At 34.9% G+C, this 26,724-nt stretch overlaps 1 long non-coding RNA gene across 1 annotated transcript in view; it reads right to left on the reverse strand.

Annotated features, from left to right (window-relative positions):
* The window catches only part of LOC120297672, a 160,218-nt gene extending 134,363 nt beyond the window's left edge, over window positions 1–25,855 (reverse strand). The window contains exon 1 of the long non-coding RNA XR_005553856.1: window positions 25,733–25,855. This is a non-coding gene — a long non-coding RNA (uncharacterized LOC120297672). The remainder of the gene's footprint in view (window positions 1–25,732) is intronic.
* Between the last annotated feature and the right edge of the window lie 869 nt (window positions 25,856–26,724).

The raw sequence follows: 26,724 nt of genomic DNA on the forward strand, positions 1-26,724 counted from the left end.
ACCTTGGCAACTTTAAGATTCATGGACTTCAACTCCCAGAACTGGCTGGGGAATTCTGGGAGTTGAAGTCCACATATCTTAAAGATGCCAAGGTTGAGAAACACTTCATTAGAAGGATGAGATGTTTCTGTCTCTTCAAGACTGCCATTTATATTATGCCATTTATATTATGACAACAATGATGTCTCTATTAATATGAGGGATACTACATTTGTAATAATTAGACACAAGGGAACGCTACAGGCTTTATTTGTCACAGAATGATGGTACTGAGGTAGAAAGTAGACCAGGAATCCAAAAGTCCAGGATCCACAAACCAGCCCTAATTTGGCAAAAAACATTTAAGATCTTTAGCTTTTTCCTTACCAAGGCAACAACAATAATTTAATATTACCCTTCAATACCTGTATTTCTACTCTGTCAAGGAAATATGGCAAATACAAATTCTGTGACTACAAATGATGGATGGGATTTAAATTCAAAGAGCTCAATGCAATAGATGTAAATAAATCTATTAATGTTCATAATAAATGAAGTTAAAAACTCAATAATATTTTTAAATAGAAATTTAATCTGTTAAGAAGATTATACTCTTTATCCAAACTACACATTGTGGTTATACACTATACATAAGAAACTGTATTACTAATACAGTTTTTGTCAACAGTAGTCAAATATCAAAAGACCAATAAAAGTCTTTGTTTTTGATTGCCTTAGGCAATAGTTCTCAATGTTCTAATTCCAGAGATGCCTCACTAAATTATGTTCACAACATCATGTTTACTCAGTTAGGCCAATGTTCTGTGTGTTCACAACAAACACTAACTTCCGCTAACCACATGTGCTGAATCTATACAAAACACCAAGTTATATATGATTGTCAGTTTCTGTTCAAATATGTCATGAAGACATACCCTAAGTATGCCTTACAAATAGGATTGCTTGAGAATATTATGAATAATTAACACTTTAGATCTAAAAATTGCTATTTCAGATCCTGTGGAACTGACTTTAACTACTATATGTGCCATACTTTTATTTGTGCAGAATATCAACAACTGAAAATTATTGTAACATCTCACTGCCATCTGTACAAGTTATGTCTATGACATGCTATTAGTCATATGAATGATAATTGTTTTAGTTAAAGCAGTGCTTAAAAAAAACTTCAGCAATTCTTAGGATCCAAATAAGAACTAAAGCTGACTTCAATACTCTGCCTGCCACATTGCCAACAGGCAGGCAGGCAGGCAAGCAGGCAGGCTGACTGGCTGGCTGGCTTGTTTGTTTATTTGCAGTATTTTATATTACATATCACAAACTGTTGAGAGGTATAGAAAAATAAAAGTCCATATAATTAATCATCATAATCCAGTATAGAGTAAAACATTCCCTTCTGCAATAGCAACCCAATCTCCACACATCCCTTCTCCATGCCGTTTAACATCTTCATAAAGCTTCTAGAACAGTGGTTCTCAACCTTTCTAATGCCGTGACCCCATAATACAGTTCCCCATGTTGTGGTGACCCCCAACCACTTATACATCACTGGGTGCCAGGGGCATGGTCAAAGGGGGAAAAAATGGCAGACAGCCTTCTTTGGCGACCCCCGTGAAATGGTTGTTTGACCCCAAATGGGGTCCCGACCCACAGGTTGAGAACCACTGTTCTAGAAGACGTTCTCTGCTGGTTTGGATGTTGATGGTACCCAATAACACTCAGCTCCTCCAGAATGCACTGGGGATGACACCAAAGTTCTTCCTTGGTCTCTGGTACTGTGAATCAAATGTACTCCAAGATGAAATATTTCAAGATGAAATTCTTGTTTCTGGATACGTTTTCCTAAGCTTCAGCAATCCCCCCCCCAACAAATAGCAAATAATTCCATGAAAAAAACACCATAAATGCTCTGAATGACATTTGCCCTTCAATGATTTGACAGTTCATTGCACAGTCCTGTCCTCTGTGGTAGAATCTCTGATTAACATTCCACATGGCAGCTTGAGACCAGATTGTAATTTTACAACTGTTGTTTGTAGATAGGCATATATGAGGGCTGACAATTTTTATATAGCTAAGCTACCTAGCCCTGATGGATATGAATAAGCACTATATTATTTCATGAAATCTCAGGATGATTTTATCAGATAATTAAATATATCTTTTCTTGACTTGTGGTATTGTTTTTAAAAATGGAATACTGTTGTATATTTAGTAGGTAACTGTAGTTTAAGATAAAAATAATGTTGGAATTATTTAAAAATCTTCATGTTCTCATTTATTTAAATGAAATCAATTTAAATTCTTAATTTAAAAGCATTCTGGAAAGTCCCAATAGTTATTCCCTGGGGAGGTAGAATAAGTAAAGCACAGTCATGTATTCAAAATTGTTATAGGATCACACCCTTAATTTGATTGAAGTCTATTGCTGTTCTTATAATCTTGTACTTGAAATTTTTCCAAGGAAATTAATGTTCAGTTGACTGTGAGTTGATTAATTTATGTTGGCCAAACAAATTACGAAGATCAAATTAAATAACAGCATTTATGAGTCAGCCAGTGTTTGAGAAACAAAGAATTAAGCAGGCATAGGCTAATACGTCATTGAGGCACAGGATAAATCTATTATGTGGATTTCCAGGAAAAAATGGCAGACTAAAAATAGTGCTGAAAAAAGCAGAGCTGACAACCATGGTGGAATGAAGAGGTAGTGAATAGACTGGCTCTTCAGTAATTCCTCTGCAGACAATGAGATGACTTGAGATCACCCACAAGACTCCAGACATCTCCTCCTTGCAAGGAACTTGCAAGATAGCAGTCTCTGGCAGGTTTAGATATCTGGGAGATAAGGAAATACCCATCTTGTTCAAATTTTGGTTTGAAAGGACACTAAATTGGCATACCCCTTTTTCTAACCACTTTTGGAAATTGCTTTTTAACTGTCTTTCAGTTATTAGGAACTATTGATTGATATGTTTTACATCACTGAGTTTCCTTCAATTCATAATGAAAGAAGGTTTAACTACTTAAAAATGGATTTTTTTTCAGAATAAACAGTAAAAATTAATTAAAACTTAGATCTTAGAAACTTACAAATGGACTAAAGTGCAGATATATTTTTGGTATTAATTATTAAAAAACCTTCCTATGGGAAGAAAATTCTTTTTCTTTTTCTCTTTTTACTTTTTCTCTATTTTTTTTCTGTACCTTCTTTTTCTTGTTTGTGCATATATATTTTTTCCAAATAAAAAGAATCTGTCAATTAGTGTACAGCTATGAAGAAGAACAAGGTCATGCCAAATTCCATGCATTTATAAAGACACTATTTCACAAAAGATTTTGCAATGATTTCTTGATAAACTTATATTTTAACCACTTATATTTTAACACAGCATTTATTCTACAACAGATTTCCAGATCTTGCAGATCTGAATTCCCAACATTTATGCTAGGTGAAGATAACAGGAGTATCTACAATATATGGCGGGTACCAATTAGAACAAGGGTGGGTAGCTTTTTGGAGACTGGACCACTTGTGCAATTTTTTAGCAGGTTGAGGGATAGAGATTAACATGGATAAAGAGGAGAATAGGAAGGGCTGTCATACATGTGGATTTGGTTAAAAAAATTCTGTGGCATTTCAATTGTTTTTCTTCTTTAAAAAAACTTTGTTGAACTTATTTTATGATAAACATTAATTATGGATCTCCCAACAAAATATGGCAAGAAACAGTCTACCAATTGTCAACCATTATGATCAGAGAGAGTTCAGAGGTAAAAACAAAGCAACAACATATTCAGAAACTGCTTGCAACATTGGAGTTTCAGGTTCTTCACTGGAGGTTAAGAAAAGGATTTCATAAAAGTTATCAAATCTTGGGAAATTAGTTTATAATAAAATCCATACAAATGTATTATACTAAACTGTCTCAATTTTATCAACAAGAAACATTAAGCATAAAATTATTTCAAATCACATATCTTTATCAATAAGAAATATTCATGTACAAATCCTTAACTTATCCTACCCATACCCTTCTCATGTTCTATGTATGCCCCTTTTTGTAATGAGACTTATTTTCACTCTAAGTGAATAGAGAGATCCATTGTGTGAAAGGCTGCAGAATTTTAATGAACTGCAAAATATAGCTAATTATGAGGGGAAAGCATCTTCTGCACTTTCTCATGCAAATTAGACACATTAATTGGTGTTCAGAGACTCCTTTTAAAAAAAGAGAAAACCTTAAAGGGAAAAGGAGGAGGGAGGGAATGACAATTTGCTCTCTAGTCCATATAAAGTAAATGAAGATAAATTGAAAAAGAAAATGTTAATAGGGTAGACAATCACTGTTAGAACTCTATAAATGTATTAGGTTTTTAAAAACCATTTATTTCCCAACTTTCTCATGTTGAGCTTTTACCAAATAAGTGCTATAATCAAAGCACCTCATTCACAGCAGTATGATTTTCTTCCCAGTTTATAAGGATAATATTGGAAGTTTCAACTTTATTTAGATAGTTCACCATGTATAATGAGATATGTTTGTCCTTTACAGGTTTTAAAATATAAATACATTTAAAAACTTTTTTCTTCTAGTTCCAGAGGTCATCTAAAATTGGCCCTTAGTGTAGTGGATTTATACTGCTCCAAAAAATAAAGGGAACACAAACGTATAGGATCCTATAAGTTTGTGTTCCCTTTATTTTTTTGAGCAGTACAGAAACATTTTAGACTACCCTGTAGGTTGGGAAGATGGAATATATGTAAGATGTTCCATTTTTGCAGCAAAGAACGAGGGTGGCTTATAGGCCTCTTTTTCTTCTGAAGAATAACTCAGTTTCAGTAAGGTGACCAACTTTTTTACAATGGAAAGGAAGACACAAATAAATTGAAGAAAAAAATATTGTAAATAAAAGAAACATTTTATTCACTGCAACAATAATACAGAATACACTATAATATGATAAATGCATAAAAAATTTGTAACAATAACATTTTATATTGTAATTATGCTTACATGCCATGCCCCCGCCCGCAGCCACCCCACCAGCACTGCTGCCCTGCCATGTAGAGTGGGCCCCGCGGCTCCCAAAGCACCAGCTGCGCTGGCTCCGGCCCTGGGGGACAGCCCGCCATCGACACACCCCGCCTGCAGCTGCCCCGCTAGCACCACTGCCTACTTGGTGCAGCCCCGTGTAGAGCAGGCCCCGCGGTTCCCACAGCACAGCCATCACTGCCCCTCACACCCCCACCCACAATAGCCCCGCCGCCTCTGCCTCTTGCGCCCGCAGCTATTATTGCCCTAGCAGGGCCGAAGATCAAGAGAAAGTTACCGTGGCGTCACCCTCCAGTCTCCTCCAGGTGTCTTTGGGACTAACTAGGACAGTGGTTCTCAACCTTCCCAATGCCGCGACCCCAACCATGTGGTCGTAAGTCAAGGACTATCTGTATTTCCCTGCGGGCAGGGCAGGAGGAGGCACGCACACTCCGCCTCCTCTCCTGTGGCTGCATGTGGGCCGTTGCCCAGCAACCGCTTCAGCCCGGGAGCGCCATGCATGAGTGGTGCTGCGTCCTGTGCTGGCCGAGGCGTAGCTGGCAAGCGGCAGTGATGGCACAGGCCGACCACTGGCTGGACCACCAGCTGGCCCAGCCCAAGGGAGGTAAGCCACCCGCCGGGCCCCATGCACACCAGCAACCCTTCCTGCACCTGCTGCTGCCCCACTAGCCTTACCTTGGCCACCACACATTCGGTGCGGCGGCAGGCAGGCCCAGGTGCTCCTGGGTGGCCATGGCATGCGGCAGCGAGGGCGCAGGCCGACCACCAGCTGGCCCAGCCCAAGGGAGGTAAGCCACCCACCAGGTCCCACGTGCACCAGCAACCCTCCCTGCACCTGCCAGCCTCCCACCTCCCACCCCTGGTCCTCTTTTACTTACTTTTAGTAGTTGCTCAGCAGGGAGGGAAGCTTTCCAGAAAGTTCGCCTTGCAGCACCGTTTGCAGACTGGGGCTTTTGGTGGGCTCAGCAGGGCAGAGACAGCCTGGACAATTCCTATTGGCTTTTGAAAGCCAATAGAATTAGAATCTATTCAAGAGAGTCTATTCTATTGGCTTTCGAAAGCCAATAGATTCTGTTGGCTTTCGAACGCCAATAGAATAGAGTCTCTTGAATACAGTCTATTCTATTGGCTTTCAAAAGGAGGACAGTTGGTCATCTTAGTTTCAGGGATGTTAGAAGCAAATCCAGGCAACAGCTAACATGGGTAATATAAATGCAACATTGTTCTTTTGTGATTGATTAGCCTATCTTAATAGCCATTTTGTGAACAGACAAGTTCCCAGAAAACAGCTATCTTGTGAAAATGCTCACAATAAGATCTTAAACTTCTAAATTTTGTCTATCTCAGTTTTATGTGGAATTATATACATTTTATGTTTTTCTTGCTTCTGAGGAATGCTATAATCAATGTAATGTGGGGACCCATGGCTAAAAAGCTTAGCAATCCCTTGAAGGAACATTCCTTATGCCATATGTTTTAGAAAAGGATTTATAAAATACTCTGAAAACCAAGTGTGAGATCAGTATAAAATCTTGGGCATCGCAGATGCTCTTCTGATTAACTAATTCACTAATTAATCTTCACAGCATTCCCCATAAGGCATATACTGGAAGCAAAATTCATATTTTAGAGAACAGGGACAGTGAACAGTTTCAGTGCAATAAATCCCAGTTTTTAGGGGAAATGGAACCTCAACATGAAGAACGAACATGAAAGATAAAAAAAAAGGTACATGCTATATTTTTTATCAAGGTAGCACAGTTTAAAGCAAAGCCAACTATTGCTGATATTAACTGTATGGAAGAGAAAACAGCCTACAGATATTACAGCTGGCTTTAATAAAATGATTGATTTAAAATGTGCATTTTTAAAAAAACCAAAAAAAAATCAACACAAACAGATGGAATTTTTAATGACAGATGGCAGACTCTAGTATAATAATAATAATAAAATAAAGAAAACTCAAAAGGAATTGATAGGAAACGACAGAAAACTAGCTTCCTAAGATGATGCAGATGTTAAAACATAGTGAGTACTTTTATATAGGAGAGCTTAAACAGTCTCACTGATTTTTGTGAAACAAATTGTTTACCACAGCTGAAGTACATGTAGCAAAAATATGTGTGCAAAGTCTTCCTTTTTTTATAAGATAATTTTACTTTATAAAAAAGACGGGATACAACAATCTTAAGTTTCATTAAAGAAAGGTACAACTGATTATGTTAGCTTGTATACATTTGTAAACAATAGCTGTGCCAATAAAAATATTCATTTCAGCAGATATCAAGTGTATTCTAAACTAAAAGTGTCAAGTCTTAATGATAGCTTGTTGCTTCCAAATATCTATAAATTCCATTGCAATGTTTATCAAAATTGCACTAGAGCAGAAGAATTTCTACTTTCTTCTATACATAGAGTATTTAGGCTGTTATATCATGTTGTCAACCCATATGTAATAGCATTTAACAAAATACTGTAACTTTTTTCAATGTATACTAGTTTCATCTTCATGTCTACATTTTCCAGCATTTAAACTAGGATTTGGTATTTATTTATCTAATTTATATAGTTTTCCATCTCATAAGCAAGTGATTGGTTGGGATACAACAGGACTAAAAAGTATAACAGATTTAAATCAACTGAATGGCAAGCATCCCAGTCCTGCAATGGACTTCAATCTTAAATTCAAAGCGAAGTATTCTCAGCAATAATCAATTATAATGCTGTTGATTTAAAAGATGTTGTTTCAGTCCTCAGGCATGTAGAATCACAGTCAGTGGAAACAGAATCAGTCCATCAGGAAAATTGAACTCCTTTATAAATAATTGTTACTGGCCTTATGCTGATTAAAGGGAGCACTGTGGAATAGTTCAAAATTATACAAAGGACATATGAATGTCAACCAGATTATCCCACATTCATGACAAATGTGATTTTCTCAGAGTGTGACTTCAATGAAGATAAATTATTTCAAGCTTTTTATTACAGAATCTTTTCTTAAATTTGATGAGTTCTAGAATTGGCCTAAATTCATTGTGGCAACACATCTGAGAAAGCTAATTGGTATTGATGGCTGATTGTTACTTCTCTGAAAAGCATACTACCTGCTCTAGTAGAGAAAGTTGGGTTGATAGCCAAGAGCACATCTGTCTCATGCTGTTGGATGGATTATAAAACTTATCATTGCAATGTAGTTTGGACATGTAAAGAACTCTTTAAAAGAGCAAGTCATAATCTTTTCAGATAGGAAAAAGCACTGCAGAGAATTTAAAGCACAGACAAAAAATGTAGAAAGAGATACCAAACTCACAACCACCATCACAGCATTTACATTAATAGACCAGCATAGTCTAAAACCCAATTCCTTTAAAGCACAGAAGTATTCCACCTGGAATACTCCTTGGATCCTCCCTGGAAGACTGAATACCTATTGAAGCTCTGCAAGAATCTGGTGGTACAAGATGACCCATTACACTGTATTAATTCTTTATGCTTTTTGTGAGTCCTCTTATTTCTAGTTACTGAAATGGCATTGCAAAATAACAGATCTATTTATTTCACTAGTTTGCTTTGAATAGGATTCAGCATTTAAATTCTTAGCTCTGAAATCTCAGGATGATGTCACAAAGCTAACTATGGGAGTTACTTACTAAGCTATGCAAGGCAGCTTGGGTCTACCTTCCCTAGAAGCTTCAATGCAGGAAAATGACAAATTTTCTTGCTGAAGCAAAAAGGTGACCCAATTTGCCTGAACAATGTACTTCAGCCAACTTGCTGTCCCAAGCCAGCTCTTCTGATAAGCAGGACGGGTACCTGTGTGTGATGGCACATCTATAGAACCTTCTTCTGGTGCCCTCAGTAGTTGGCTAAAAACACTGGAATAGGCTTTTGAGGAAGCACGGCATATAAGCAGCTCTTTGGAGTACTAGAATGAGGCTATGAAGCAATGGGACAATTTTGCTTATCGAATAAAGGGAAGGGGGTTGCTTTGTGTATTTGTTATGATGTAGAGATTTAAATGAATCACTATCAATGACTACATGAAACTCAGTATAGTCTTGTTGACTAGGGCAACAAAGGTTAGAAAGTATGATAAGAGGTACAGAAGTAGATCTAAATTATCTTACTTATTCCACCTATTTCACAATTTGAGAGTTGCCTGTTGAAGAAGGCTTTTTCATATTTTTTTGTCCATGGAACTTTTAGTATTCAGGATCCTTTCGAGAAATAATGACTGCACAATTTTGAATTCTCTTATTGGTTTCTTTGCTATACTGTATGTTCTTCAGGAGATACTATTATAAAAATGATGACTGCTTATATTCAAAGAAAAATGAAAAACATAAAATACAAGTTACAGGTTTTATAAACACATACAATAATTAATCCTATCTAAAAACAAATATATTTTTAAAGACTTTGTAATTACCTTAATGCTTCATTTTTATTTGTTGGGTATATCTGCCACAGCTAATTACTTAGCCAATTGCAGCAATAAAAGCAACATTAAATGTACCAATTTCAAAAGTGATACTTACTCTCACACAATAATTATTTCTGTATTGGAGATTCAAAATGTAAGAGAAAAAAGCAATAAGATAACCTTCCTCAAACGTTGCTTAAATTAATTAACTAACTAAAATTAATGAAAAATTAACAATTTGTTCATTACAGATCTCTCTTTCTCACTGATAAACCCACATAAATGCATGCATGCATTCACAAGTACCTGAGAAATATACCTGAGATTACCTGAGGAACCGTCTTGCCCTAACTCAGTGGTTCTCAACTTTTTTAATGCCGCGACCCCCAACCGGTCGTAAGTCGAGGACTAGTCAACCGGTTGTAAGTCGAGGACTACTCAACTGGTGCAGCACCGTTTGCAGAATGGGACTTTTGACGGGCTCAGCAGGGCAGAGACAGCCTGGACAATTCCTATTGGCTTTTGAAAGCCAATAGAATTAGACTCTATTCAAGATAGGAGTAGCACAGCTAAGGAAAAGGGGAAAAAATGGTGGGCTGTGTTGTTTGGTGACCCCCGTGAAATGGTTGTTCGACCCCAAATGGAGTCCCGACCCACAGGTTGAGAACCACTGCCCTAACTATATTGACCTATCCCACCCAGTCAGGCAGGGTATGTTATGGATCCTGTCAGTTAAAGAATTTCAACTGGTGGGATCTAGGAGCAGAACCTTGTCTGCTGTTGTCCCCACCCTTTGGAACATCTTACCTCCAGAGGAGAGGTAGGTCTCCACTCTTCAGGCTTTCCAGAATAATGTGAAGACCTGGCTCTGCCAATTGGCATGAGAATCTAAGACTGATATGTAACTCTGGGGATTGTTGGTGGCTTGAGACTGCTCCCCCCACCTCTTTAACTTTTATTGTCTTAATTTTTAACTTTGTACTTAACTCTGCTTTTAGCTTTGTTTTTAACTGTGTTTTTTACATCACTGTATATTTTTTATTTTAACTGCTCGAAGTCACTCAAGTGAGATGGGCAGTGTAGAAATTTGATAAATAAATAGATAAATAAAATATACAAAGAGAGGGAGTGTGTGTGTGTGTGTGTGTGTGTGTCAGAGACAGAGAGTAAGTTTAGATTATTTGGGGGGGAGTAGAGAGAGACATCACCTCTCTCTACTTTTACTTTTTACCAAAAGCAAATTCAAAGGGAAAATATTAGTGAAAATACTTTGAAATGGATGTATAACAAGTGTCACACCTCTCTTCAAGTGTCTAAGTTGTCAGAGAAAGTGTCTCAGTCAGGAAGTATGGCCAAGCAGGGGATCAATCTGGAATCCTTATGTACACACAGCAAGGCAAGGTCTGAGTCCCCTTGGATGCTGATGAACTTTATCTAATCTTTGCCAGGGACCAATTGCCAGTCTGAGAGCATTACGTGAAATAGGCATTAATCAATAAAGTAGCTGGCTTACAGTCTACATATATGGGCCTAGTTGTTTGGACCTGACATTAGTTCACTCATGGTAAGTACAAAAAAAATTCCTATGTAAGATCAGTAGCAGACAGAAAATAATTTACAGGCAAAAATCAAATAGAAGATGAGGAAATAAAACTCATTCCTAGACAAATGATAGCCTTTTCAGTCCATATACTCAAATCATGATGAATGACTGACAGCCATTAACTTCTAAAAGAAAAAGAAAATATTGCTTTTCAAGGAAAAACTAAAATCTTGAACTGAATGGGAAAAAAACCACATTTGTTACCTGAGGAAGTATACACGGGTTTCTGCCATTTCATAATTGTTATAATTATTGTTATAATTGAGACTGAACCAACATCTTACACAAAACTTTTTGAAGACATAAGAGAGAATATCTAAAACTGATAATGTGGCAACAATAAAAAAACAAAGGCAAGGAGAAATGAATAGATCATTGAGAATAAAACTTAAATTACAAAATGTCAGAAAAAGGCAGGCTCTGAGGAAGGATTTGAAAGAATGGGAAGTGGTCCAATAGATTTCTATATCTAATTTTTCAAATGGGAATTTTTTTGTGGCAAGACCCATACTTAGAATTTATTAGTATTCTTGTAAGCTGCCCAAAACAAGTAGAATGGGTGGAATATATATTTATAAATTAAACATTTAATGATCTCTATCTAAATCATTTAGCCTGTCCCCAAAGGGCATAGGAAAAGCTAGCTTTATATTCTCTGAAAATCCTTTGCAGAGAATAAGCCTTTTCTGAACAGTCATAGGAAATGTAGCAAAAAGAGAGAATCATCTTCTATTAGGAAACTTTCTGGAATGAAGACTCTGCTGATGATAATCACCTTATTTCATTTCTAATGATATCCACCTCCCACTACTACTGAGTACAGCTTAACCGCCTTCTCAGTTCAGAAACTTCCAAACTTTAAAAACAATTTGGAAGAACATCTGAAGATGAGAAAAGGGAAAGGAAAGACTGGTTGCATGAGCTTCCTCCTATTCATGCAACTAATGTTCCAAATCCATTTTTGTAATCTTGTATTTCATGGAAACCAATAACTGAAATATTATTGCTCAAACAAAATTAAGCCTTATTCAAGTCTGGCTAATGAAAACCATTTTGATGCAAACTTTTAAAACCTCCTATGCTAGTGAAATAAATTTCAGTACCACAATTCTCTTAGATATTATTTTAAATACTAGCTGTTCTGTTTCTGTCCTATGACTTTAAAATCAAATTATTTGAAACTACTCCATGTATTCAACATCAACAATACATTACTATAGATTTCTGTACCTTCTTGTTAAACCTTGATGTGTAATGCAAGGAAGATATGCTAAAAATATAATATTTTATGGATTAAGATCATGCTATCTTATCTGTGCTACCTGATCATCTTTAGCCTATATTAATTTTGACCCTTCAGTGCTCTGTCTTGAAATATATTGTTAAATTGTTTTTGCAACTTTACTGCAAATTTTCTAAGGACAAGTCACTTGGAAATAGAAGAGTTAATTCTGAATAGTCACATATACAATATGTAAAAGACAGTTGTCAACTCTGTAATTTAGCTCTCAGTTAAACAGTTACAGTTTACAATTTAATGTTCAGCAATAAAATGAATATTGCAAGATTAATTTAATATTGACTATGGCATCAACTATAAATGTCACTCTTGAGTTCATAATTTATATTCCCCAGAAGCCTTGTGGACAGAAAATGAAACATACCGTATATAAAAACTATAGTAGCTTAGTTAAAGCTTGCAATAAATTGATATATTACAGTTTTGAACTTGGCCTTCCAAATTAAGACTGTGCTATAAAATTAATGAGAATCCACAGAACTAAATAAAAGGCTATCATTTTTAAAGCAAATGCCATTTTAAAATAAACTGATTACACTAGTTTTATTTATTTTATTAGATTTATGTACCACTTATCTCCTCTAGAAGCAACTATAGTTGTATTTAAATAATACAAAATTTGCAATGGTATGTAATGTTTTCTTTTTAATGTTATATCAGATTTCTATGTTTTAAAGATCTCTTAAGACTGAAAGATGATGATGTCACTCGAGAGGTTTATATTTTTATAATTTGATATAATTTGAATATTAAAAATACAGATCCCTAATATAAAGAGCCCAAGTACTTTATAGCCAAGATCCAGAAAAGGTCTGGAAAAACTTAGGCCAGTCAACTTAATGTCTATTCTGAGCAAATTGCTCGCTTCGGCAGCACATATACTAAAATTGGAATGATGGGTTAGCAAAAATAAACCCTGCCTCATCAGCTTCAAGAATTTTGTTTACTCTAAAGAAAGTGGATGAAGGAACTTCCTCTCCCAAAACACTAGCACCAAGCATTGTCATTGAATTTGTGTTTTGAAGATAGACAGACAGATAATAGATAGATGGATAGATGGATGGATAGATGAGAGATAGATAGATAGATAGATAGATAGATAGACAGACAGACAGACAGATATGCTGTGCAGTATATTTCTGAGTAGCTTATTATAGAATAAGATTATTAGCCTTTGTTCAACCTATTCTGCTTTGTAACTAAGTTGGTTTATTACTGCAATATAGTATTTTATCTGCTCAATCGTAGTTCTTGTCTTCCTATAACAACCAGTTTCAAAGAAGGAATTATTACTGCAGTGCCTTGCAGGCAGCGTTTATGGCAATTGATATCTGAAAAGTGGCTTATTACTACAGGTAGCTCTACTGATCATTTTATATTAGTGAAGAGGTTCAATCCCTTGCTACAAACAAGTGATTTTTATCACATTTTCAAAGAGAAATTCCAGCCCTAAAGGTCACTAGATTTCATGTTTAGCACTTCATTCAGAGGTAATACCATCAGTGATAAACCATTTCCATTTATCATTCCTTTTTATTAGGTTATCTTTCACAAGTGCTGTATCCAATACTGTATGCAATGAAGTACAAATCATGTTTCTTTATATAATTTAATTATATTGAATTGTCTGCCAAATTATTCTCATAAATTTGTCTTTTTGAATGTTTTGTCAAGGTAGGCTTCATGTACTATATATAAGAGAAAACAAATTAAACAAACTAAACAAATTAAGCAAAAAGGATGACATTGAATGCTATTTTAGAATGCTTGACATTCATGAAATTTAATTGTTGTTATTTTTTTAAAAAACAGTTGTTTTCTATCTGCAGTTCTTGTCTTCACCTTTGCTCAACAATTTATTTCTACAGTCATTATCTAAAGTGAGCACAATCACTTAATTGATTATTAAATTACTAGATCATACAACCTACATACATTCCTGAAAGCTACGATAACTTCAGTAAAAATAACAGAATATAAAGATCAAATAAAATATTACTATAAATTTATTTATAGGAAAATAAATAAGCTCCCATCCACCAAACATTCTCAGGGAAATCTCAGTTTTCACCAAGTTCGAGAAATTTATCAGATTAAGTATTAATCTGATATTAATGTGGATTTTCCCCCATAAACAGTAGCTATCCATGAAACCTACCATCTGATATTTTGAAATTGGGAGACCATTAACACATCTTAAAGTGGCACAGATTGAGAAACACTGGGCTATGAAGTGGAACAGAACAAAACAGAATTTCTGCTGAGAGAGGATTGATAAGATTCACCTGAGGTTCTGGAGCTAAGTCATATAGAGATTTAAGGTTAAAACCATCATTTTGAATCACACCTGGAAACCTATTGGCAGCCAATTCAGGAGTCACAACAGAGGCATTGACCTGACTGAGACCTTTGTGCATATGCAGGAGCTCTATATTACTTACATTTGATGTCAGCCTTTGTTGTCCATTCAAGATTCCAAAAGCAATAAAAATTGAGTAAAGCTCCTCAATAGTTTCATGTAGATATTAAGGAGCAGTGGAGAAAGAACTGAATACTGAGGCTCACCTGGATGACTTCACCCCTCCCACCAGGACAAAGCTGAACCACCATTTATAAAGTGCCACTTATTCCCAACCCTTGTATACCTTGTATACAAGAAGTCTAATGTAACTATGTTGCAGGCTTGGTAGGTTTATAGAATCTTGTGAGTTGTTTTTCCCTTTTTATTAATGCAATAGTGCAGAAAAACAGCTATTTTAATTAATTCAACATTCTCTTATAAGAGTTCCTTATAATTAAATAAGCCCGAAGTCTTATCTCTGCCTGCCTTTTCCCACTTGATTGATAACAGCGATAAACTTACACTGAAGTTAGAAGTGGCTGGCCAGGCATTTTTAAAATAGATTGTTCTCTTTCATAGATACAAACAGCATAAACAATGGCTAAGGATTTCTAAGGTATTTTTCTGCTACTGAAGTAAAGCTTCCAGTAGCAAGCAAAGTTTGCCTTATTAAGTGTACAGCATAACATACCAGTTTAATTAAGTGTTGCTACCTCTATATCTAAATTCCCTTCCTCCTTTCTACTTTGAGATAAGAAAGGAAATAAATATACTGGCCACATTCTCTTTTTCTGGTTGGCTTAGCCTTCTAGCTGATACAACTTTCTTTCTTTCACGTTTCAGCCTCTTCCACAGCAGTGGAATGGCAGAAGATTGGAAAGAACAAGATGCTTTTCCTTTCCGCTCATGTAAGATACGGTAGTTGCTCTAATAAGCTGTTGCAAATTTTAGCTAAAATTGAGTTGTAAATTCCTCCACATGAATGCTTAGCGTTACATAAAAAAGCTTTGCAGACTGCACCACTCTTTGTAAATCACTATCAATTTGGAGCTTTTTATCTATACTATGCTTGCAACAATTAATATAAAGAGGACAATATGACTTCCGTAATTTAATATCTACTTGGGGGGAATAGATTAATGAAATAATATTCTTTATAAAAATATTCTTAGCAAAGGGTCAACGTCCCAATTTTTGATCAGATATCCCCATCCCCAGGTGTTGCCAGCTAGAGACAATGCCTTATTTGAAATGTCTCTGGCAGAGGTTGAAGAGACTCTCTTCACAGGAAAAGTTCATTGTCATTCTTCCCTCCTACTTCAGGAGTCGAGACTGAAGTCACTGAAGCCTAAGAGTCCATATATTTGAAAGGAAGACATCACCACCAGATTTTGACAGTACACACTAATTTTATTTGTCCAACCGTACCAGATCATGGATGAACACAGTCTTTTTACAAATTGACTTGGTATTTAATAACAGCAGTTCAAAGTCATGTCACTAGCAATCCAGCTTCCTAGACAAAGCATTGAGGCATTTGGGTAGGACTATCAAATTGTCTCACTTCTCCTTTAACAGCTTGCCCAATCTTCTGGTCAGAAGTAAATATCTGTGCTTTTTAATACATTTAATGATATGTTATACAATCTACTTACTAATAGGAATATCTTGAGGTTTGGGGGAATTACCAACAAACAATTGTCTAGTAAGCACCCCCCCAGCCATCATTACAATTTCCTACAACACAATCCAGCACTCAGGGAAACATAATACCTGCTCCCATATGAGCTATCATTTAATGAGAAGGGCATTTAGCATTGTGGAAATATAGATGGCAGCACCAAATCATTTTAAAGAGTAGCCTGGCTAAGTATGTAATTTACATGATAGATGCATGCAAATTTACCCATTGGCTTTCATATCTAGTTTAATTTCACATGTCTCACACACAGAGAGAAATGCATGCAGATACCCACTGACTATTTGGACAAGTCCTTGCAGTTTTCAAGGCAAGATTTCAGAAGTGGTTTGGCATTTCTTGCTTCCTAAGGCTGAGAGAGATGACCATTATATCCATTTTATGGTTCTGTTCTGGTTGCAGCAATTTAAAGCTAGGTTCACATACAGGAAAATAATCATTTGGTATTTTCGTAGTTCAATGCACTGTAAATATCCACATTTTCTTAGCATATCAGGAGTGATAATATCTCCAATCACAACTTCCATTAGGGCAGGTCATCCCTAAATATCTTTCTGTGATATTTACCTCTCTGGTTTCCTAAGCACCATTCCTTTCTTAATTCTCAAAGTCGCCTACAGATGCCATTATATAGAATGACTAGAGGTAGGGAAAGAAACAGTAGAAGGAACTTCTGACTTCCTGCCAATTTCCCCATAGACTTTCCTTGTAGGAGGCTGACAGCCAGCATTGGAAATGACAATCATGTGATTGTGGCTGACCACAGCAGTGCAGCAACACTAAAGTGGCCACCACTTTACCAAATTCCAATCCCATGGGAGTCATGGGGCCTGGATTTTGGATGCGTTCTGTAAGTTAGCCATTTGAAGTACACTGATTAAGAAAATGTTGCCCTATGATACACTGTTTCACCCAATTGAATGTTATAAAGAATCAAACAGACATGAGAGCTTTAATAGTATATAGATATTATCCCAGCAATAATTTTATGCAATATGATTTTCTACAACAGACTTCTTATAGAAAGTTTTAAAAGATTTGTTTCATGTCTGGTGTTCATGTAAATTACTTATTTGCAAGCTGTGTTTTTCAATAATTACCTCCCATAGAAAATCTCCCTACAATGACAATGTTAGTTGATGAAGCTGGGATTGTTCCAAATGAGCTGCTGCATGGTGACTTGGTTATCAGGCTCTTTTTATTATGATGATGTTTTTACTTTTTAATTATGTTGTATTGGTTTGCACTGTTAACCACCCAAGTCTAGTATATCAAGGCTATATATAAATACACAAAAGAAAAGTCTTACAAGAAATATTAGCATACAATATTAGAAATATGGGCTGTGTTTAGTTACTGTGTGTAAAAAAGGAAGTTCTAGAAACCAGATAATCAGATGGGAGTTCCTAGCATTTCTCTTTATCTATTTTCTTAGCTTTTCACATGCTGTCAGGTTTGTTTTATTTATTTTATCTAAGAGTGTGGCTTTGTTATGGATTTGGACCAATTTAATTCACTGAACACATTGTCTCATGTAAAACATCCCAATCAGTGGCTAAACCTGGAGATTATAGAATTAGCTATAGCAACTGTTCCAAAGTAAGGTATGTTCCCCCAAATGTCTTCTATTGTTTTTCTGCATATTTCTGTCCTGACCTTTAGGTAAGATGATTAATTGCCAAATGCATATGAATGTTATTAATATTATGAAATCAAAGAAATGTTATGTATATGTTAGTATACAATTTATCACAATGCAATTGAATAACAATAATTTATTATTATTATTATTATTAATAAGAAGAATAAGAATAAGAATAATAAATAATTAACTTAATGAAATCTATTTTAGCTTGGCCAAAATTTATAGCGGGTGAGGCAGAAAATAAAGCTGACATATGCAGTTGGTGTGCAGATGCATATTTGCTGATGATGCAAACTATGTCACTAGTTTTAAGGTTTTGCAAATTGGTATAAATTTCATAGGTTTTACTATCCACTTTGTAGGATAGACATTTGCTTTTGTAGTATCATGTTAACATTTTTGTTTAAAGCTCCATTATTTTCCTTGTCTGTCTAGGGGAAAAGGGCTTCTATTTATTTTGACCATGTGTGGGGCAATGGGGTTCTTGACCTTTGGTTCATTTTCAATGCAATATACCTCAGAGGATGGGATTCTCTGCACATCCTGCCCTTTGCAACACCTTATGGAATTATCTAATGACCACACAATACTTCTGCTATTAAAGGTGACATGACACAACTATGAACAATAGAGCCAACATTTCAAAAAACAGCACATAAAGTTTATCAATCCATGTACAATTCAGCTCTCCTACATTTCTGGACAGCTGTCTTACACCATATGCTGATGGTATGTTATGAGCAATTAAGCAGCAAACTGTATGAAGTGTAATTATACAGTAAATATAACATTTAAACACCTTATTTTGAATCATGCCTATAATTAAGCTAAAATGGAGAATATTTTCAACCACCCCAACATCAGTAATATGGTGTATGTGTGATAACAATGAAATGTGAAAAAAAATGTGCTAATAACAATGAAAAGCAATGCTTTATTGGTTGCTCTCTTCATGGTAAATGTTCATTTAGCCAAATTTGATTGGAACGCAGAATTATGTCAGACAAAGATTTTATCATGCAGGAGTGTTATTGAATCTTCATTCTAATAATGAATATGGCAAAATAGTGAAAGCTGTTCTATAGGATTTGCAGAGAATGTTTGGTAAATATTTGGCATGGGAGAGGAAACAGCAGCAAGCAACCAACACAAAGAGTAGACTTTAAATAGTTGGTGTCAACCAGATATATTGAGACTACCAATAAGCATAAAAGTGGTCACACTCCCAGGAAAGCTGAATGCCACCAGGTTGAAAAAGGTTAGGTTTCTGAGGAAAAAAAATTGATATAAACCCATGTGTCAAATGGGCAAATAATCACCTCAGTCTTAATCTTGCCACTCATAATCATGTCATCCCTGTTTGATCAGCATAGGGCTGGTATAATGGATATCACCACCTCTGATCTCAAAAGCATACAAAGCTATAAAATTGCTTTGATTATTAAAAATAATACTTATAGAACCTTGGTAGAAATAAGTTAATTCCTGCGAGGCTCTGATTGTCTGAATTTCTTCTTTAGAAATTGTGTGCTAGATAAGAAAGTTTGTATATTATTTTTATGCACTTTCCCCATAGATATTCCTATTTTATCCCACTTCCATGTTCATGATTAAATTTTATACATAAATAAAATACCATATTGTTTTACAGCTTTCAGTCTCTGTACAATTCAATTGTAATTTAGATTAATTCTTCAAGCATGCTGAGTGATTGAAACATTTTGGTTAGTTTTATTCCAAACAGTCACAATAGAGATAGGGCAGAATACAAATACTGTATAGCTAGATTAAGGTTTCATCTCCTTAGGTAGCTCTTGCAAATTATCTGAATAATACATGCTGACTCTCAGGTTATAGGTCTAATAATACAGATCCTTTCAGAGTCTGCCTGGAGTGATTTCTGAGGATCTGAGTATTCTGTGGATAAATCACAAAGCAAATAAACATTTCATATTAGAATGAAATATCCATAGGATATATTGAGTTTGTTTTCTCTTGCTTTGTATATGGAATAGTTGATATCATACTTAGGAAAAACCAGAATTTTTTTTTGGAAGAGCAGTGAAAGATTTAGAATGCCTTTATTATAAGATTAGCAAAAACAAACAAACAAACAAAAACCATGAACAGTCCAAGCAAATAAAAAATAATTCTGAGAAAAGCAATCAGCAAGTCCTGATTCTATTGCTAAATTCAAAGCCTTATATAAATACTTAAGTTTTAACATTTAAATCTAATCTAATCTAATCCACATTTAAAAAGCCGTTTTATGCATGCCAGCTATGGAGAAAGAACTAAGATGGGTGTCTCATTCTCAACATAAGACATTTGTCTATACATATATGTCCATTTTGTATTTTGCTTGTGTTTTTATACTGCAAGATCTTATCTACAAAGTCTCATTGCAATGTACCGTAGTAATCTATGTGCAAAGTCTATGCACATAGATTACTATGAATATCTTCAAGAGCTCTAATGACAAGCGAATGTCATAGGGCTGCTCAAAGCTTTTTCTAATAGAAATAAAGAGTTCTACAAAGCATGTTCTACAAAACCCTTAGCTCAAACTCATTAATATATAATGAAATGGGTGGTTTATTTACTTAATACATAATTAAAATAATTAAATCCCTGTGTGTAAATCGGGACTACCCTTAAGTAGTACTGATAGCAATGCACAAATACATATCTTTGCTAGCTAAACAATTCCTGATAAAGATGTCCCTATGGGTTATATCACACTAGTCATGACCAACTTTAGGGGGTGGAGCTTATTTCAATTTCTTAAGCCAAAGAGCCAGTGTTGTCCAAAGACATTTCCGCAATCATGTGGCTGGCATGACATCATTCCGCAACACATAGTGCACAGCAAAACATGGAACACTGTTATCTTCCCAAACGTTTATATGCAATATCTATTCATTTCCTGATAACCATAGCAACATTAAAACAGATATGGACTGCTGAGGATATAGCACTCTACTCTACTCTGAATGTTCTTTGAACACTGATTTAGAGTTGCCTGCCACTGCACATAGGCATCACCACATACATACACTACTAAGGGATTGATGAGTAAGCGTAGGTTGCAGACAGGCCAATAAGCATGTCTTCCAAATCCCAACTGCTTGTTGTGCAGAGGTGTGTATCCTGTATACTGATTGGTTGATCCAACTTTCTGTTCTGTGCTCTGTTGTTTGAATGTCCCCTAACCAGAATGTTACATTTGCAGGAATATAAATGGAATGCCTATAAATACAGAGACATACATCCCCTGACATGCAGTGCTGGAGAAGTCTGCTGAACCCTTGAGGTGTCACTTTTATGCCCCTCCAATCTCAGTCTTTTGCTTGGACAAGGCTACTGATTTCTGAATTTAACTTGCTAGAACTTTGAGACTGTGTTATCTCCTATCCATTTCAGTTGTCTAGATTAATTTTATAATTAAAAATATAAAACAAACCTGTCATGGTGTTCTATAGGTTCAAAGTTGGGTGATACAGTAAAATGGAGATTTCCACCTATATAGGTATAAATATAGACTTTGCTTATATTATTGCTCACAACTGAAAGATTCACACAAAAAACAATTCATTTTTTGTAAAAATGAATTCAAATAAACAGATATTTGCCAAAATTGTGTATTATCCTAACACTGGTAGCATTTGCAAAAAATCATATGCAACTACAAACCCAATTTTTCCAGCAGACATTAAAGCATAAACAATAAATGGAATACAATTATATATAAAACCTGAGAGTTTGTTCCACTTAAACAGATGTATATATTCCTTAAAGAAAATGCTTTTCACATGAAAAAATGATTTTTTAAAATTTTAATTATTTCTACAACATGCATTCAGTATATATGTTTCTATTTGATTCTGTCACTGTGATTCAGTGTAATGTTCTGACTTATGATTACATTTTCCTAATGAAGAATTAATAACACAGAAAAGCCCACATAAAATGTACACAATAAGTCATCTGGGCAAATAATTCTTGAAATGTTTTCCAAGAGGAAAGATACCTGTATACCCAGAGAAACAATAATAAGTAATTTCTAAGGGTTATATATTTGCTAACACATAACAACAAGACAGGAAGAATTTATATAAATATTCTTTTTTTTCTCTTAAATGTATTTCTGTTTAAATAAGACATTTTACAGAATCTGTATCAGGAGTGCAATCCTCTGCCTTTAACTGTGAAGCTTGTTAATAATTTTTAGTTTAATTATAGATAAAGTTGCTATTTTTTACAAAACAAACAGAATATCTGTAGTTTGAATTACATCAAAAACCCATTGATAACACTAGAAGGCAGTAAATACTCTTCATACCAGATATTAAATTAAGAAATTGCAAAGATTCCAGAAATATTACTTATGCAGAAAAAACAATATCTCCGCCTTGATTTTCTTACTTGACTTCAGGCAAATTTGGGAGTTTTGAGTACGTATGTCTCTTCGTGTAAAATTTCCCAAACAACTGAATCATTGCTTCTGGAATACAGTATATATGTTTAAATCTATCTATGAACAAGCTAAGTAACAGATGCTATAACTAGTTAAATCTCAATAAATAAAGGCTAGGCAATGGTAGAGTACAATTATTTGCCATTCTGCCATCTCTACTTCTTCTTCTTTACCTGAATTTCCAAGAAATCAGTTATTAGAAAGGACAAACCAGGGTTCTATGGAAAAATGATATGATTTTATCATTTTTCATATAAGGCAGTTTCTATATTACATTACATAAAAGTGAAAAACAAAAACTAGGGATGGGAGAAAACTACTTAGTTACATTTTAATGCAACCTACCCAATTTTCAGCTTAAGAACAGGGACCAATATAATAAAAGTTAAAACTACATTTCGGTGGGAAAGTAATAGCACTCCATGATGTCATGCTGCCCACATGACCATGGAAATGTCTTCAGACAGAGCTGGCTCAATGGCCTTGAAACAGAGATGAGCACTGCCCCCTATAGTCAGCAATGACTAGCAGTATAAAATCTGCAGGGACTTCTTTACTTTTACTTATTAAATGGTAGAACATGCTTTGATTTCAACTCCAAGTGATTTACTGGATATGTCTATCAGTTTTCTTGGCAAATTTCTATTAAGGGAGCTGCGAGGGAAGCACCCTCTCTCCAATTCTCCCTTGCAACACATCCTGTATTGTTCCAGAAAGTGAGTATGACTTATTTCAAAAGATCTAATATGTAGATGACAGGATTTTTCCTCTAAAGTAGAAAGTTTCTAATTTGTAAATTGCTACCATGATCAAGATTTAAAAAGAAGAAAAGGAAGCATATTCAAGATAGTTTTTCCATAAACTATTATATTTAAAGGGGATTTACATACAAGAGGTATTCAAGATATATAAGATAATACTGCAATATTATGATTTGCACTGCAATCCTGAATGTATCTATTCAGTAATGAGCCCAATTAAATTTAACAAACATGCATATAGAATTGCAGACTTACTCATTTTTTGAGTGCCAGCTTTTATTCATTAGTTAATCCAACTCCAAGATAAACAAATCTCTACATAAACTATTCTATATTATAAAAAAGTAAAATCTTCTTTAATTATTTTATCTGTGATAAAAGCTCACTAAAAATATGACAGAAGTAATTAGTAATGCTTAACAATAAAGCTGCTTAAGGCAATAATCAGTATTTTCTTTAATTCATGCAATCAAGCACATTTTACAGAGCTTGTTTTTGTTAAGGAAAAAACATCACTTAAAGAATGTTTTTTTCTTAAAACATTGAAGATTTTCTTCAAAATCTCATTTTTTCATCATCTATCATTTAAGAGTATATCTCATCCCTACTGATGGTGAGGGTGACTTTCTCCCTTTGTATGGCAGGTCAATACAAAGTCACAGAATAAACCTTTACTTGATGAAGGAGTAATTGAAGACAGAATGTAATGTTATACTATTTATAGAATTACTACTTTTCAAGTACAGGTTATGTTCTAGTGCTGAAGGCCAGGATCTAAAAAGCTACAGATGCCACCCAGCAGTCTGAGCCTAATGGAATACTTAATGTTTTCTTCCCACAACACTACAGTAGTGGCCAAAATTAGTCCAAGACATTTTGTTGTCTAAGCTAAAGAATAAGAGAATATTGTCTCCCCTTCCATGTATAAAATTGAATAAGAAATGTTTGTTAGCAATGATTGTGGGATATTCTTTCCATTGTTGTAGAAAGTAACATTCTAATTTATGAAGTGCAGGAAGATTGTTTGGTTCTTAGGTATTTCTTCAAAATCTCATTTTTTCATCATCTATCATTTAAGAGTATATCTCATCCCTACTGATGGTGAGGGTGACTTTCTCCCTTTGTATGGCAGGGCTTCTTGCCATATCACACATTACTTTTGATTAAAAAAATATAAACAACATTTACAAGGTGGCATCAGATTGGAGATTTGTTTTTGTCAGTATAAAAGACTTCTAACCTCAAGTCCCAGAATAAAAAGCAAAAGCAATGAGTTATAAGAGACACACTGTTTCTACTTTTTTATATGAATCAGTACAAACAACATTACCACCAGTAACAACTGTCAAAAATTGCCTACCTTCTAAGGAAAACAGCTGGGGAGAGATGCTATCCAGTCATTATCAACCCATAACAACACTTCTCAAGTTGGACAAGAAAATATGCTTACATTAATGAAAAGCAATTTCTGTTAAATATGGTAAGTTGTTCTGGCTAATTTGGACTGACAGTGTCTACACATTAGTGCAATGTAATAATAATACAAACTTTAATATATTCAGCATCAAGGGACAGTTCAAAGTTCTAGCAGATGGCTGCACACAGCAATCAGAGCTCAAGTTAATAACTTGACAGTATAAGTTCATGATGAGTCTGACATGCCTACTGGCAGATCATCTTTTGTTCAGAAAAAAAAATACTTTCAGGAAAACTTTACAAGCTATTTTAATAGTACCCTATATGGCTAGTGGAGGATATTTTGAAATCTTATTGCACTGTGCCATCGTAAACATTGTAAACAGAGTCTAACTCTATAGAATTCTCTATATTATGAATACAGAACTATTGGAATTTGAGGCACATTCACCACTTGGACCATCATGGGAATTTACTGCGACTTCATGTCATCTTCCAGATCAGTAGACATACTCTGAATTAAATTTACCTCTTTTAAAAATTGCTGAGAATCAATGTGGATAACCTTAATTATCTCACATGTGTGTTTTAGATCAGTTCAGTTCAGTTCAGTTCAGGGAAAGATTTCCTATTAGGTTGAATACAAAATATAGCTATGTTCTGGTGTTTCTTCACTAAAAGAGGTCACTGGTGATACTTCAAATGATACAGAGGCAAAATCTTTGGTATTATCTTAATAATACTAATGTAGGCATTCTTTAAAATTGTGTGAAGGGTTATGTGACCAGCCTTCACAAGTATAATACAGTATATGGTCCTCAATGAATATGTTTGTTTGTTTTCATGTTTCTAGAATGCTTATCTCTCTGTAAAGTATGGAGAGAGATGTTTTCTTTCCAGTGTATATGTGTGTGGAAAGGATGAGGAGGAAGGCAAGAAGGGTCAGTAGAGAAGGCACACGAGAAAAGCTTTTACAAAGCCTTGTCAGTTCTCTAAACATAAATACTTACCTGATTAAAATGTTTCAACTTGTCAATTAAATGACCTATCTGTGGATCCAACCCTCTGACTATCAGCTCTGGATTATTCATTTGGGCTTTCAATCCATTTGTAACCACTCTGCTTGTATAACTGTAACAGAAAAAAAGAAAGAAAAGACTGACATTAATGAAATACCTTTAACTATGGGAAAACAGAATTCTCAGACATCTATGAATAATGTCTTTTGATGGATTTTTGTTTCAGTGAAACAGGAGCTTCTTTAACAATCTAAGGGAGAAAGATTAAGTGCCCTTCTGCCATTGAATAAATTATGTTTTATCCTTGCATGTAAATTTTACTAGTACCTGAATTGGTAGGATGGTGATATCTTTGTTAGAGCTAAGCACTCATAAAACAGTTGTTTTGTTGTTAACATTTAAAGAATTTTAAATAAATCCAAAGAACATAATTTTATCCAGTTGGCTGAAGCAGTGGGGGGATTCAAATATGTGAACAACCTGTTCTCTGTGTAGATGCTGCTTCTGGAAGTCCATTCTGGGCCTGGGCAACAAAAAATTAGCTACTGGTTCTGCCGAACTGGTATGAACTACCTTAATCCAACCACTAGGATGAACCCTATTTGTTGAAACTAAAACAATTAATACCTGAGATTGATTTGGGACTTTTTAAACTAGCCCTTAGTTATTCATAAGTTTTATCTTCCAGAGAAAATCATAGAAAATAAATAAACTTTCTAAATTCCTGCATTGTTCTTATAAAATAACTTGTGAGATCTTCTAAATTATGTTATGGTAAATTTCCACTCATTTATGATTTATTTACTATAATCTATATTAATGATTTAATAACACAAATTAAACCAATTAACTGTTTAAATATTAAGGCTATAGAGAAAAATTCCATGAAGAAGGCACATATTATTATACCTTCATTGTCCCAGGATGCCTTGTCTAAACGTCTCTAATTTCAATTTGCTTTTTGTAATGGACTTTACTTGAAG

The sequence above is a fragment of the Crotalus tigris genome, unplaced genomic scaffold, assembly GCF_016545835.1.
Source record: "Crotalus tigris isolate CLP2741 ecotype Arizona unplaced genomic scaffold, ASM1654583v1 scf7180000023658.1318691, whole genome shotgun sequence".
NCBI lineage: Eukaryota > Metazoa > Chordata > Lepidosauria > Squamata > Viperidae > Crotalus > Crotalus tigris.